The sequence below is a fragment of the Eptatretus burgeri genome, chromosome 12 (assembly GCF_056783735.1).
Source record: "Eptatretus burgeri isolate ZD-2024b chromosome 12, Ebu_testis_v1, whole genome shotgun sequence".
NCBI lineage: Eukaryota > Metazoa > Chordata > Myxini > Myxiniformes > Myxinidae > Eptatretus > Eptatretus burgeri.
Genome location: NC_140972.1, coordinates 64,585,783 through 64,601,394, shown reverse-complemented (window position 1 = coordinate 64,601,394; position 15,612 = coordinate 64,585,783). Strand labels below are relative to the sequence as shown.

Here is a 15,612-nt window from a genome sequence, read left to right as displayed (position 1 = left end):
TATTGCAGAAACTACCTCATGGATTGGAATCCATCGCGCCTTGGCTCCTTAGCCAAAGGCAATCCACATGTTCTCAAGACCTAGTTCCTGTAAGGATGGCAGTATAGATATTGCTATGACAAGTACATCCGTGTCATTAGCCTTAATCTGTCGTTGCATCCCTGGCGTGTACAAATATTCGAGTGTCAGCTTCTTCATGACAACATGGAGACACAGCATCCAGTGACTTCCTTGTGTTGCTAATGGCATCGTCTCCTTTTGTGACAATGACTGTGCTTGTCGTCTGTGCTTCACACATCTTTTCCGCAAGGAAGTGAAACAGCTCAGTGTTGTTGCTGTCATCTCGAAGAAAGCTTCTCCAGTTACTTGGAATCTTACTGGTTCCTGTCACTCTTCTTCTGATTCCTTGCCCCCTTTTCGACCTTGCCTCGGACTTCAGACTTGACTTCTTGTACACATCAAACACTATGTCCACCCTCTCATACCTGGCACCATAGGATTTCACCTTTGGGATGATGTCTTCTTTAAGGCCCGGTCACACCTTGACGTTTTAGCCAGCAATGGCAACGTGTTAAAATTTATGTAAAACGCTGGCTTACGTTGAACTTTTGATGGTTTTTTTTTAAAGATTCGGACGTATTCATAGCGACTTGGTCTTATGTATAACGCATTGGTAACTACACAGAACGTTTCGTTGTGTAATAGATCACTTATACAAACGAATGCTGAACCTGTTGTCGGCCTACACAACCGATGCCCAACGATAGTCTAACTCAGGCATAGCGCGTTGCACGCATCGCTGACGATGTCGTGACGTAGCCTATTAAAAGGCTGACGCACAACGATTCAAATCATAACTGCCGTAGAAATGGAAGGGTCAAAATCGCGGTCACACCTTGGCGATCTTGCCAGCGTATGCCGACGTAACAAAAAGTGTGTCTAAAACGTTGGGGCACGTCGAATACGGTATGGGTAAGTTTGGTATGCGCGAGTAGAACGCTAAATACGCTATCATAAGTTGTAGTAAGTAGAGTACGTCAAGAAATTTTGAACATGTTCAAAATTTTACGACGTACTCGGCGTATGACACACGTTCGCATGCAATGAGGATAAGTTTTACACACGATATGTGGACGCTTACACACGTCCACAAACGCTACTTATAAGCTACTCATAAGTCGAAACACGTCGCGGTAATGTCTTTTTTACGCGAAACTTATTTCTAACTTATGTTTGACGTGCTTTGAACCAATTCTTTACGTAGTCCCAACACACATCGACGTATGTAGACGTATTCCAATGACGTCTTCCGGTCGACAAAAAAAAAAAATGAACGTGTTTCTAGCTTACAACTGCCATATAAAGACGTGTTCCCAGCGGTTTTGGGAATTGGTATATAAAAATGCTGCTCATAAAAGGGGAACCCAACGGTGTTTTCGAGTCCTTTTTGAGTCGATGTCCATGTCAGCAGTAACAGTATCAGTATCAGTATCAGTATCAGTATTAGTATTAGTATTAGTATTAGTAGTAGTTTGCTCATGTTGGCAGTAGTAGGTGAGTGTGAGGGGGAGGGTGTGGGTTATGATGGATCGTCCTTGCGTCCGCGTGTCCACGGGTAGGTTCATAGGCTGCCACTCAACGATTTAAATGGCTGCATCTCCACTATTGAAAGTAGACGCTTGCGCTCAACAATTGGATTTTTTTACATTCAACGACTTTTAAACGGTACCACTCAGTTAGTTTCATTGTTTACAATGAACGATTTAAATTGCTGTCACTCGCCTTTGTTTTTTTTTTTTTGTTTTTTTTTTGACGCTGGGGTTTGGAAATTTGAAGCGTTTCTTCTGAACGTGTTAAAACGCTCAAACTCGACTATTTTAAATAGACGCTGCCGATAGACAATTGGAATCATAGCCAAGCTAGACATCGAAGTGTGAACATCCTCGTCATGCCGAAGAAAAGTTTGAAGAATGCTGCAAATAAGTGTCCTGGCCGTGGCCGTGGACGCTGACGCAAGGACGATCCATTATACTGACGTCTTTCAGCCTATGAGTAACTTAAAAGTAACGTCTGTCGACGTGTGGCAACGATCGCGTAACGTGCCAACAACACGTTAATCATAGGTTAGAAATAAGTTTCGGGTACGCTAAACATTACCTCGGCGTGTCTCAACTTATGATTAACTTACAAGTAGCATGTGTTGACGTCTGTCAACGATCGCAGACCGTGCCTACAACTTGTGGCCAGCGTAGCGGAACGTGTGAGTCATACGCCGGCATACGTCGTGAAATTTCAAGCATGAAAAAATTTGAGGACAACCGAAAAGTACAACGTTTAAAGCCAACGTACAACGACGTATGGCAACGTACTACGACGTATGCCAGCGTGCTCTCAATGTTATCAAAACTTACCCATAACGTATTCAACGTGTGCCAGCGTTTTAGAAAAAAAATTCAAAAATCGGCATACGTTGGCTAAAACGTCAAGGTGTGACCGGGCCTTTAGCATAGTCATCAAATATCTTTGAAGTGCATGGAGGTAGGGCATTGATAAGTGTTGAGCCATCAATGATGACTGCATCTCCCCCTGGTTCTCTGTCTGGGATGTTCACTTGTGCTTCAAGAATTTCAGCCAGCTGTGACTTCAATTTTTTTTTTCAAATTTCTCAAAATTTGGATTTTCAAAATGGCCAATCAGGCAGATTTGATCAGAAAGCCCTGTAGAACAGAAATGCCAAGTTTGATGCTTGTATCATAATTTGCACGATTTTTTTCTACTATCGACGACACCATGAATAGCAATGTTTGGTGAGGTGCCGCTCTCCCAACCTCCCCCCCGAACACCCCTGACTCCCATCCTCTCTGAATTTCCTTCCCCATCTCACCCTACACCTGCTTCCTCTCTCTCTCTCTTACTAACTCCCTCCCTCTCCCCCCCTAGCAAAGTGAAGGGTTGTATTTGCTAGTATATATGTATGTGTACGTGTTCCCACACGTATGTACGCGCACGCACGCAAGCACGCACGTACACATACATATACATCAGACGCACCTCCTGACTTATGGTGAGCATCGCCGCAGATTATGTTTCACACGGTAAAACCACATAATCTGATCAGAACAACCATCCGTCTGCCACGAGATGATTGTTACTGCTAATGCAAACTATTCAACCAGAAGGCAAGTGATGTGATTGGCAGGAAAATCAAAACATGTGGAGTGTGACGAGCACTCTGCCAATCCCCACTGGACACAGTCCAACACCAAAGCATCACCTCCAACACAGAGGCTTCGGCTCCGTGACTTTGTCAAACAAACAAAGATTATGTGGTCAAAATCAGTTATACATCAAACAGAAGCAAAAATACAGATTTCGGGCATATTTGCCCTCATCAGGATGGCACACCGATAAATATCTAACCAAAGATAACCACAATCGTCGTTTTTAAATCAGACACACATATATGTATGTATATATATATAAATGTATATATATACACAGTATATATATATATATATATATATATATATATATATATATATATATACTCTATATATATATATATATATATACTCTATATATACACACTATATATATATATATATATATATATATATATATATATATATATATATATATATATATATATATATATATACATATATATATATATATATATATATATATATATATATACATATATACATATATATATATATATATATATATATATATATATATATATATATATATATATATATATATATATATATATATAGTTGGGTTGCCGAAATAGGTGACCCTTATTGTCAGTAATTCTGTCTGTTTGTTTGGATATTTGTTTGGATGTTTGTTCGTTTGTCATCAGCATAAATGGTTGTAAACTTTGGTGGATTTTGACCAAACTCGGGTGGTAGGTACATCTTATGACCGAGTGCATTGGAAATTGTGATGGTTGCTCGGGATGCTTTGGTTCCCTATCAACAACCGAAAAACCTTCAAAATCGGTACCGTTCACACGAAATCTATTCTGAAAGCCATTATCCCACGTAGGGTTATGAAATTTGGCACGAATGATCTACAGGTGATGCTCTATCAACTCTATTCCGGTTTTTGTGATATATGGAATACTTTACCCGCAGCGCCCCCTACAATTAGGGTATGTGCGAAAATTGGCGAAAATTGGCGAAAATTGAAGGCCCCTAGCGACCAGGTGAGTGCATCGATACAAATGAAACTTTGCAGGTTCATGGTACTCAATGAGTACTACAACTTTTCCTCAGGACATATTGACTGATTTCACTTAGTCAGCTGTCAAAGGTGAATTTGTTCAAAAATCGATAATATGCGAGAGCTGGAGGTGCCTTCATGCCAAATGCTACTCCTCCTTGGGTTATGGTCGGATGGTCATGAAAATTCACACTTATCGTCTGGAATACATTGTGTACAAACGATCGAGCCGGATTTTCGATTCAGATCTTTGTTCACCCACAGCACCCCCTCAAACTTTGGGGATTTCCGATTTCAAACCGCATGTTCGGTACTTTTCATTCAAATAGATACCGAGTAGTTATCGGTAGATGGAATTGGATGAGATTTGATATGCATAATCTTAAGGTGATTCCCTATCCGCTATATGACATCCATTTTGCTCTATATCTTATAGTTTCCATGCTCGGCGACTCATCGCCGCCAACCGGCTTGTATATATCTATATATACATATATATATATAAATATATATTTAATATATATATATATATATATAAATATATATTTTATATATATATACATATATATATATAAATATATATTTTCTATATATATATATATATATATATATATATATATATATATAAATATATATATTTTATATATATACATATATATATATATATAAATATATATTTTCTATATATATATATATATATAAATATATATATTTTATATATATATATATATGTATATATATATATATATATATAAATATATATATTTTAGATATATATATATATATGTATATATATATATATATATATATATATATATATATATATATATGTATATATATTGTTGCGGATTCGCGCCCGCCGGCGTGCGGACGGCCACGTAACTCGAATCGCGGCACGTCGCCCACCGGACGGACAATCCAGTCGTGACCCTCTCGGACTAACGCCGGGAGCTAGTCACGGGTGGACCTTTCGGTCTCACCACGATCGTGCCAATCGGCCCCCGCGTGGGATAGGGTTGCTCGCCAAATTCGACCTACCGAAGTACCCACACGGAGGGTAGACCGGGCGATCGCACCTCGCCGCAGGTCGACTTCGGACACGGGCCACTTTAAGCGACCCGTTCCGTACTATCGGGATAACCGAGCGGTGTTATTCGTCGGCCTCGACGGTTCGATTAATCATCGGGCGTTTTAGCCCACGACCAACCCTTTACGTGAAGCAAGATGGAGATTCAATGAAAGAAAAGACGAAGCGAAGCGGGAAAACAGTTCAACATAACTCACATTTATTTCGCGATGAACGGGAAGCACACATATACAATTACACCAAAAGCACATGTAAAAGGAGAAGAAACACAATATTACACAAAAAGCAAATATAAAAGAGAAACACAATGCAGAGCTATCCGACTACCGAGCACACGGAAACACTTATACAATTTTACTTCACAGACGGCGCCGACAACACATATTCCCAAAGCAAAAGGAAAGAACCACCCTCAAGGATGAGGGGGGTAGGCGGGCCTGGGGCCGAGACCGTGTCGGGCCTACCCGTCTGATGATGAGACGCAGAGCGGCAGTGGCGCCTCAACTCCGCGGGCCTCGCGGACAGTGTCTGCTAGGGGGTGGGAAAGGGGCCCCCTTGTCGCACTATCTCAGTGCGGGGGGAAACAGGAGGGGGTTGTTGATGCTCGGGGGGGAGGAGGATATCACCCTGTCTCGGGTCCCGCGACGAGCGTCTCCTCCTCGACCTCGGTCGCGTTGCTGGCCTCTCCCTCTGCAGCTCCCGGCACCGACGCGAGCACCCCCTCGTCCGCCTTCGCCGCCGCCACCTCTCCACAGCTCTGTCTAATCGCCCTCTCCGTCTCCTCTCTTGGCTCGTCCCAACTCTTCACTCTTGACTTCTCCCCTCCCAACCCTGACTCTTCTTCCCAGCTCCACCGACAACTCGTTCCAACGCACCACTCTCAACTCGAACTCTTGACTTCACCCCTCCGAACTCTGTTTGGCGAGCGCGGCCGTTTATATCCCCCGTGGCTTCGCCCCCCCACCTTTGACCCTTTACCTCCGACCCTTCACCTCCAACTGGCTCCCCATTGGACCGAGGAAAAGTGGGCGTGAATGCTTTTTGATCCATGAATTTGCATATCGCGACCTCACTCCAACGCCCTGGAGGCGGGGCCAAATCGCCCCACGCTCTCCAATAGGACGGAACAGAAGTGGGCGTGAGTCGTTTTTGATCCGTTTTTCTTCGGAAAGTCTGTGATGTCTCTGAACACGCTGCTCGGTGCGCGCCCCGCACGAGTCCAGCATCGGCGCCCACAAGTGGCGTGGGAATGACGGTGATGCGATGGTGGCGAGTTGTGAAGGTAAAGGTCGTGGCTGTTGTTGTGAAGCGGCGTTGTGGTTGGTGGTTGTTGTTGTGAAGCGGCGTTGTGGTTGGTGGTTGTTGTTGTGAAGCGGCGTTGTGGTTGGTGGTGGTAGTAATGGCGGCTGGTCCAAAATAAAGATAGTAAAAGAAAAACGGCTATCCTGAAGAGTCGCAGCCCGACTGAATGACATTTATTCCCTCGAAACAACGGGTTTGGGCCTAACTACACATATACTTACAGAGATATCTCACCTAAGGGACCTGAATGGTGGTTTGTGAATTTCGTCAACCACAACACTACCCCTCCCCTTTTTACAGACTCGTCCCGAGTCGTCAAATTTTCGTGTGCCATCGTGTAGTTTTCCCCAAGTACATTTTACCTACGGATCCCTGAGTGCGACATTCATGGTATTCGTGTCCCCAAAATAAATAACCTGAGGGCTGAGTAACTACCTTAACAAACTCACTCACACGGACGACTTAAATAAAATTGCCGGCGCTAGGACAGACATGCCGGGGGCGCACTCATATTTACAGTACATCTTACCTTAACTTACAAATTTTACACTAAACCATGGCCCAGGATCAATGAACTCTGCAAAAAGAAAGCAGTTAGCAGGGAGCCAGGCTGCCCGCATGCAGTCTGTGGCTCAAAACAATGCAGGTGACAGGGAACGTGGCCGGCTGCTCACTCGCAGTTCAAGGCCTTCCCTTTTGAACTGAACGCAGTGAACCACAACGGTGCATGGGCTGCACAAACATAGTCTCCGTGCCAGCTCAAGTGGCACACGCAATGAACACAACGAATGGATGGATGGACACAAACACGGTGCACGGGCCGCCACTGCAGGCCCGTGTTGTAGCTGCCAACAGGGCAGTTCTTGCAGCTTGCAAACTGTTGCCTTGATCCTGGCGCACATGGCAATGAACAGGGGGGTGGGGCAAAGCAAAATTGAACGGGGCTGGTGAACATGGGCAGTGGGCATGGCATGGCAAAGGTGAGCAGGCAAACACAGCCCGCAGAAGAAGGCCGCTGCAGGCAAACACAGCCGGCAGACAAACTGGCCGGCACAGGCCTTGCAGCAAAACAACAGCTGCCGATGAAGTGGGCCGGCCTTTGCCTTGCAGCAACGCAGCCAGCAGATGAAGCTGGCCAGCCTTTGCCGTTCACTGGAGGTTGGTGGAGGGAGTGCGGTGGTGCTGGCCACTCGGAAGGCGGGCTCGGACCTACCCTACGGTCTCCCTCCCAACCTATCGCCTTTGCCTGTCATTGTCTATACCCACTCCCTTAATTTGTCAAACCCCAATTTAGCCCCAACTTATTTTTTTTTATTTTTACTTCCCCACTATAAATCGTCCCCTAACCCCCTTTATCGTCCTTGTTCGGCTAACCTATCCTGTCACCTAGCCTACTCCCAACCCCTACGTTCCCTTCCCGGAGGGGAATAAGGGAGAGCTAACGTCCTGTGTCGAGGCCAAATTCAAGCCTCAGGATGGCCTCCCCAGACTTCAGCGATCTATAACCAAAGTGGGTCCAGCGGCCCACAACGAGAGCGAGGGGATGGATGGTGCGGAGGGGTACATCTCCTAATCTACCCTATCCATTTAACTGTTAAACTACCCCGGGGCTTTCAACAAGCGCCTCTCGCTTAAACTATTGGTTCTAACAACCCAGATTCCCGTCGCCTGTGTTGGTGTCCTTACAATTTCGGGCCTCGCCCCCCAATTTTCTTCCCGTGCCCTCACACGGTCTCATGGCTGGGACACGTGGCTCCCTTTGGCAGGCACGACCCTCTGCCGATTCTCCCGCTATGGCACCCCCGGGCACTACACTGCCTCCGAGCCTACCAGCTCCCTAAACACCGGGGAGTGCCTCCCATGGCACCTCCCCTGAAACGCACACGTGGCAGGCTGGCTTCCCAGGCCCCTTTCCGAGGGTCACCCGTGCACACAACACTGCCCACGCGGCTAATGGCGCCCCGGACCCCCGCACCCAGCAGGCGCACCCGTGCCCACTACGCTATCCCGGCCCCCCCATGGGCCCTTGGCCTACCACGGCCGACTAGCCTGGTGCCCGGGGTACCCACTCAGCGATACTCACCTTTCGCAGCCACGCTCCCAGCCCGTCAACAGGGCTCCTGCACCCCTCCAAACGGGTTTCGAGCCTACACTCCCACCAACAACAAAACAACCTCCATTTTTCAATTTGACTAACCCCCTAACTCACTTTATACTGACCCCGGGTCCCTTGGGCGGGAGTCACTCCTCCCCCCAATCACTCATCGCACCATGCAGTCCCCATTCGCTCCACTCACACAGACTCGCTGGTCTCACTCACTCACCAAGCACATGCTTCCACTTCACTCACCAACTCTTCAACACACTCACCGCTGAATTCTGCCATCCTTCTAACTACCTCCCCTAACTAACTCGTGCTCCCACGTCGTCCCTTAAACTACAGCACGTTCCTTTTAACACTACGTAGCTAAGCTATGTCCCCACTACACATTCACTGTCTGTCACGGTCTCCAAATAATCCCATTAATCAATTTCCCAACCTAATTCTGACTAACAATCCCTCTAACTAGTCCATTCCACGGACTCCATGAGGACTTACCCCTGCCCCATGAAGTCGGTCTGGCTAAGCTAACCCTTCCCCCTAACTAGTTTCCATCCTGTGCCCAGGTAAGGGGGTCTTCCACCCCTTGCCCAGGAATCCTGTGCACCCGAAAGTGAGGCTTGCTGTTTTTTTTGTTTTTTTTCATGCGCATCACCAGCGCGGCAACTCACAGCTCGCGCACTTTCCACCTGCCCGTGACGTCATGCAGCTGCACGTGTTCCTCGTCCCTCCTTGGACGGTACTATCCGGCAGGGATACCCCTCCTGCCGGATTCCAACCCCACGTGCAGGCATGGCGTCACCGTGCGCATAAAAAAAAACACAAGCCCCACGTCTCGAGGAGTTCCCCACGCGAACACATGTGCTTTGCCCGTTGGAGCTTAACACACACGATCGCGTGGAGAACCCGTCCGGTCCAAATCCATAATCCTGCCTAAACTTTGTCCGTCCGCGGGATCGGCAAATCCACCGCGTGCGTTTCCGGACCGGGACTTCACTCTCGCAAGCGAGCACGTGGGGGCCTCGTGCGTTGCACAGCATGGACCTCGTGCTCACTGCTGGGTGAACCCGGCACGGTCCCCGAAACAACTACAGCCGCAACTCGGCTTTCTTTCTTCACATGTCTCCGTCGTCGCCATTCGACACACGCAGTCCCGCGTGTTACGACGCTAACACACCTCACCATTAAACTCACACCGGGAGACGCGGCTGCATGTTCACACTTGCCGACCGACATCTCCCTTACATACCGCTCTCTCACACACACGGTCTCCCATGCATAAACCATACCACTCACACGTGGTGCTCCATTCACTCGCGGCCTTCCACTCACTCGTGCCATTTCCCTCACACAAACCACACCACTCACACACGCGGGGGCACTCACCCGCGGTTCCTCATCCACACACCGTTCCTCACTCACACACGCGGGGGCACTCACCCGCGGTGCCTCATCCACACTGGCCGTTTCATCCACACACACGGCCTCTTCCACACACGGTGCCTCATCCACACTGGCCGTTTCATCCACACACACGGCCTCTTCCACACACGGTGCCTCATCCACACTGGCCGTTTCATCCACACACACGGCCTCTTCCACACACGGTGCCTCATCCACACACGGCGTGCTGGGAAGCACGTACTCCGGCACCATCGTCACCACACCACTTACACACGGGGTCGCTTCCACACACGGGGACGCACTCACACCTTGCACCACACACACAGGGACAACTACACTGGGGAGTCGTGTCCCGACAAGGGTCTCCGGGGCCTCTATACCCCCCAAGCTCTCCGTGCACCTGTCCACAGCACCCGTCCCCTCAACCTCGCAAAGCACGACCGAACTCACCTGGTCGTGACTCGCCTCAAGGGGGCATACTCCTTCCCCTCGTTCCTGGAGGAGGCCATCCAGCTGCTCGCACTGGGTCTCCACCCAGTCCGCGAGCTCACCCCCATTGTCCTCCACTACCTCCGTGTGTGTGTGTGCGTCACTTACCCCGTCTTCATCGTGCAGTCCTCCCTCTATCGTTCCCATCTCCCGTGTCTCTGCCAACTCTTCACCCTTTACCTCCCTTGTCTCCACTATTTTTATTTCCTTTGTCGTCACCTCGTGTCTCGTCTCACACGTTTTGGTCTCCCCATTTAATTTTTTCCCTTTCGGTCATCGTCACGACCCTCGCCCAACACGCCCCCCGAATTATTTTTCACCCGCCTCCACCGCGGGCCTGTCAGCCGTTGCACCCCTCCCAGCTCGTTCGTTCCTACACGTGGAGTCGCCATTTTAAGCTCCCTGCTAACGGCCTTCATGCCCGCCTGCAGGCATCGGCCCATGTTCTGCGTCTCACCCCGCAGCTCTTTCATTTCTTCCCTCATTTGCTTGTTCATTCCTTTCATTTCGTTTTTCATTTCATTTGCGTTTGTATCCATCTTTTCGTTCATGCCTTTCATTTCGTTTTTCATATCCGCATTTATCTTCGCTGTCATTTCCGCATTCATTTTTGCCAGCATGGTGAATAGCTGGGCCATGTCGGGTGCGCTTGGGTGAGCCGTTTCGGCAGGGGTTGGGGAAGGGTTTTGGTGGAGAGGGGGAGGGGAGGTGTCATACACCGCGGCCGCTGCCGCACCCATTTCGGGCTCTGGGTTCAGTTGGGCGAGTTCGTTTTCCTGTACAACCAACATTTCCTGCACGGGGATTTCATCCTGAGCCATGGATTCTACACATTCTACATCCATTTCTAATACCCCCGGCTCCCGCTCGCCTTGAGACGCCATCTTGCTTCTCTTAAAGGGTTAATTTAGCTCGCTCGTAATTTGGAGGGAATCGGGGGTCGCTCCTCTCACCCCTGGACCGATTCCCGTGAATTTAATTGGAGACAGGAGAGCCCGTTTTCCCGTTCTCCGATACCAGTGCCGCGAGGAGGGCGATGAGTTTATATCGCACGACCTGACACCAGTGTTGCGGATTTCGCGCCCGCCGGCGTGCGGACGGCCACGTAACTCGAATCGCGGCACGTCGCCCACCGGACGGACAATCCAGTCGTGACCCTCTCGGACTAACGCCGGGAACTAGTCACGGGTGGACCTTTCGGTCTCACCACGATCGTGCCAATCGGCCCCCGCGTGGGATAGGGTTGCTCGCCAAATTCGACCTACCTAAGTACCCACACGGAGGGTAGACCGGGCGATCGCACCTCGCCGCAGGTCGACTTCGGACACGGGCCACTTTAAGCGACCCGTTCCGTACTATCGGGATAACCGAGCGGTGTTATTCGTCGGCCTCGACGGTTCGATTAATCATCGGGCGTTTTAGCCCACGACCAACCCTTTACGTGAAGCAAGATGGAGATTCAATGAAAGAAAAGACGAAGCGAAGCGGGAAAACAGTTCAACATAACTCACATTTATTTCGCGATGAACGGGAAGCACACATATACAATTACACCAAAAGCACATGTAAAAGGAGAAGAAACACAATATTACACAAAAAGCAAATATAAAAGAGAAACACAATGCAGAGCTATCCGACTACCGAGCACACGGCAACACTTATACAATTTTACTTCACAGACGGCGCCGACAACACATATTCCCAAAGCAAAAGGAAAGAACCACCCTCAAGGATGAGGGGGGTAGGCGGGCCTGGGGCCGAGACCGTGTTGGGCCTACCCGTCTGATGATGAGACGCAGAGCGGCGGTGGCGCCTCAACTCCGCGGGCCTCGCGGACAGTGTCTGGTAGGGAGTGGGAAAGGGGCCCCCTTGTCGCACTATCTCAGCGCGGGGGGAAACAGGAGGGGGTTGTTGATGCTCGGGGGGGAGGAGGATATCACCCTGTCTCGGGTCCCGCGACGAGCGTCTCCTCCTCGACCTCGGTCGCGTTGCTGGCCTCTCCCTCTGCAGCTCCCGGCACCGACGCGAGCACCCCCTCGTCCGCCTTCGCCGCCGCCACCTCTCCACAGCTCCGTCTAATCGCCCTCTCCGTCTCCTCTCTTGGCTCGTCCCAACTCTTCACTCTTGACTTATCCCCTCCCAACCCTGACTCTTCTTCCCAGCTCCACCGACAACTAGTTCCAACGCACCACTCTCAACTCGAACTCTTGACTTCTCCCCTCCGAACTCTGTTTGGCGAGCGCGGCCGTTTATATCCCCCGTGGCTTCGCCCCCCCACCTTTGACCCTTTACCTCCGACCCTTCACCTCCAACTGGCTCCCCATTGGACCGAGGAAAAATGGGCGTGAATGCTTTTTGATCCATGAATTTGCATATCGCGACCTCACTCCAACGCCCTGGAGGCGGGGCCAAATCGCCCCACGCTCTCCGATAGGACGGAACAGAAGTGGGCGTGAGTCGTTTTTGATCCGTTTTTCTTCGGAAAGTCTGTGATGTCTCTGAACACGCTGCTCGGTGCGCGCCCCGCACGAGTCCAGCATCGGCGCCCGCAAGTGGCGTGGGAATGACGGTGATGCGATGGTGGCGAGTTGTGACGGTAAAGGTCGTGGCTGTTGTTGTGAAGCGGCGTTGTGGTTGGTGGTTGTTGTTGTGAAGCGGCGTTGTGGTTGGTGGTTGTTGTTGTGAAGCGGCGTTGTGGTTGGTGGTTGTTGTTGTGAAGCGGCGTTGTGGTTGGTGGTGGTAGTAATGGCGGCTGGTCCAAAATAAAGATAGTAAAAGAAAAACGGCTATCCTGAAGAGTCGCAGCCCGACTGAATGACATTTATTCCCTCGAAACAACGGGTTTGTGCCTAACTACACATATACTTACAGAGATATCTCACCTAAGGGACCTGAATGGTGGTTTGTGAATTTCGTCAACCACAACAATATATATATATATATATATATAAATATATATGTATCTATATATATATATATATATATATATATATATATATATATATATATATATATATATATATATATATATATATATATATATATATATATATATATATATATATATAAAATATATATATATATATATATATATATATATAAATATATATATATATATATATATTTTATACATATATATACAGTATATATACAGTATATATATATGTACATACACACACACACACACACACACACACACACACACACACACACACACACACACACACACACACACACTCCTGTGCTCTTCTCAAAGACATTTGTATAAAGTAACCAAGAAAAGCTGTAGAACATCAGCCCTTTGCTGTTTCAAAGTCTACCTGGGTTCCTCTTCAGCTGCAGACATTCACAAGTAGTGCATGTATGAGAATCCCAATGCTACACACTCCACTCAGCTGCCAGACCGGTTTCATCACTTGTTGGTTTCCTATATCTCGTTTTTGGCCCTATCTCTCAACGGTGAAGAATTACTTGAAAAATTTATAGTGTCTGGATACGGATCTTTACCAAAATGTAATTAATTCATCCTTGTCACACATCTAACCTGCCCAACAAATTTTATACGCCTCCACACATAACGTTTTGAGATATCCTGCTCACAGAAAGACAGATAAACAAACAGACAGAGAAACAAACAGTCATGAAAACATAACCTCCATCCACTTTCGGTGTTGGAGGTAATTACAAATTCCTAACACCTCCAGTGAAATGTCACGCTTGGCCAGCTTGTGCGTGAAATAGTTGGGCCAAAAAAGTAATCCCCTTCCCCTTCCTGGTCAGACAAGAATGTGGGAATAATTGGGGCTGTTGCAATGCTGTTATAAGTAGTAGTGTAGTAGTCGTAGTCGTGTATAAGTAGTAGTAGTTAGTAGTGGTAGTGCTTTTGTTGGAATTTCCACAGTTCTATTTAATGTCGCTCACTTTCATCATCACTGCTCGTTCATGTTCAGGGCTGCAGTGGGCAAGGTGGAGCATTTTCGAGGAGAAAACACTGCCAAGACAGCAGAGGTAAAAGATCAAGAAAAAACAAAATAACACATTTATACAAATGAGATCAAAGTATATACCTTGTGGGGAAATACTACAAAGTGCATCATTTATGGTCCAGGTTTCCTTAAACTTTTGAACAGTGTTATTATATTCTGCCTCCTTTAACTCTGAAACAATGCTTGAGCATATTAAGACCTTCAGGTTTATGGAACTGTTCCACTGCATTTCTCTCAATTTTTTTTCCTTCCTGGTTTTATATATTGTAATTTTCCCACAGGTAAAAATAAAGTTAACAAGGAGATCTCGTGACTTACTTTGTTTCTTTACCGGGTGCCCAATGATGAAAAGTGTTGAAGAGAAGTGAAGCCAGAAGTGTATTGGCAGATTTTTCATCAGTTCCCATTGTGTGCTGCCTTTTTGGCTGCTGGTTGCATCATTGGTTAGGGGCGTGTCTATGCCGCTGTTGTAGTGCCCCTATTACCAGTACAGGATACTGGTGCTCAGTTCGCCAATCTCAGAAGAATGGCAGGCTGAGTCAACCCCCCCCCCCCCCCCCCCGGTGTTAATTCAGTAGCCAACAGGGCTCAAACTCAGGACCCTAGGATCCCAAGCCACCACCCTAAGCACTAAACCAACACCAAGCTTAATTTTTTTAATTTTTAATTTTAATTTTTTTAATTTTTCATCAGTAAGAAAATTGGTTGAAGATAGTGGCATTGTAGGTCACAAAAAAGTCTACAACCTGGACGGTATCAGTCTTGAGCTGTCGATTCAGTCGATACTGGACTCTGAGTCGGAATAGTAATACCATATATTGTGAAAAAAGAAGAATGAATGAATGAGTGGATGATCGAGCGAAAATTGAAATTGCATACGTTGTCAAAATTAATTTGATTACACTCCACATTTATGCAAAAAGCACTAGTTTACAATATGTTGCTTGTTTAAATTTATGCTCATTAGTAAAATATTAATATGCAAAACTGATGTCACAGTCTCAAGTTATATC

At 47.5% G+C, this 15,612-nt stretch overlaps 1 protein-coding gene and 1 long non-coding RNA gene across 17 annotated transcripts in view; one reads left to right on the top strand and one right to left on the bottom strand.

Annotated features, from left to right (window-relative positions):
• The window catches only part of LOC147015767 (uncharacterized), a 239,677-nt gene that overhangs the window by 58,994 nt on the left and 165,071 nt on the right, over positions 1 to 15,612 (bottom strand). For 7 of the 16 annotated variants that reach the window (XR_015049843.1, XR_015049839.1, XR_015049840.1 and 4 more), the window contains one exon: positions 14,535 to 14,604. The exons of the other annotated variants lie outside the window; for them this stretch is intronic. The gene's annotated coding sequence lies outside the window, so the exon portion shown is untranslated. The remainder of the gene's footprint in view (positions 1 to 14,534; positions 14,605 to 15,612) is intronic. 16 annotated transcript variants of the gene reach the window in all.
• The window catches only part of LOC147015768 (uncharacterized), a 41,824-nt gene that overhangs the window by 930 nt on the left and 25,282 nt on the right, over positions 1 to 15,612 (top strand). Inside the window, exon 2 of the long non-coding RNA XR_015049851.1 lies at positions 14,564 to 14,621. This is a non-coding gene — a long non-coding RNA (uncharacterized LOC147015768). The remainder of the gene's footprint in view (positions 1 to 14,563; positions 14,622 to 15,612) is intronic.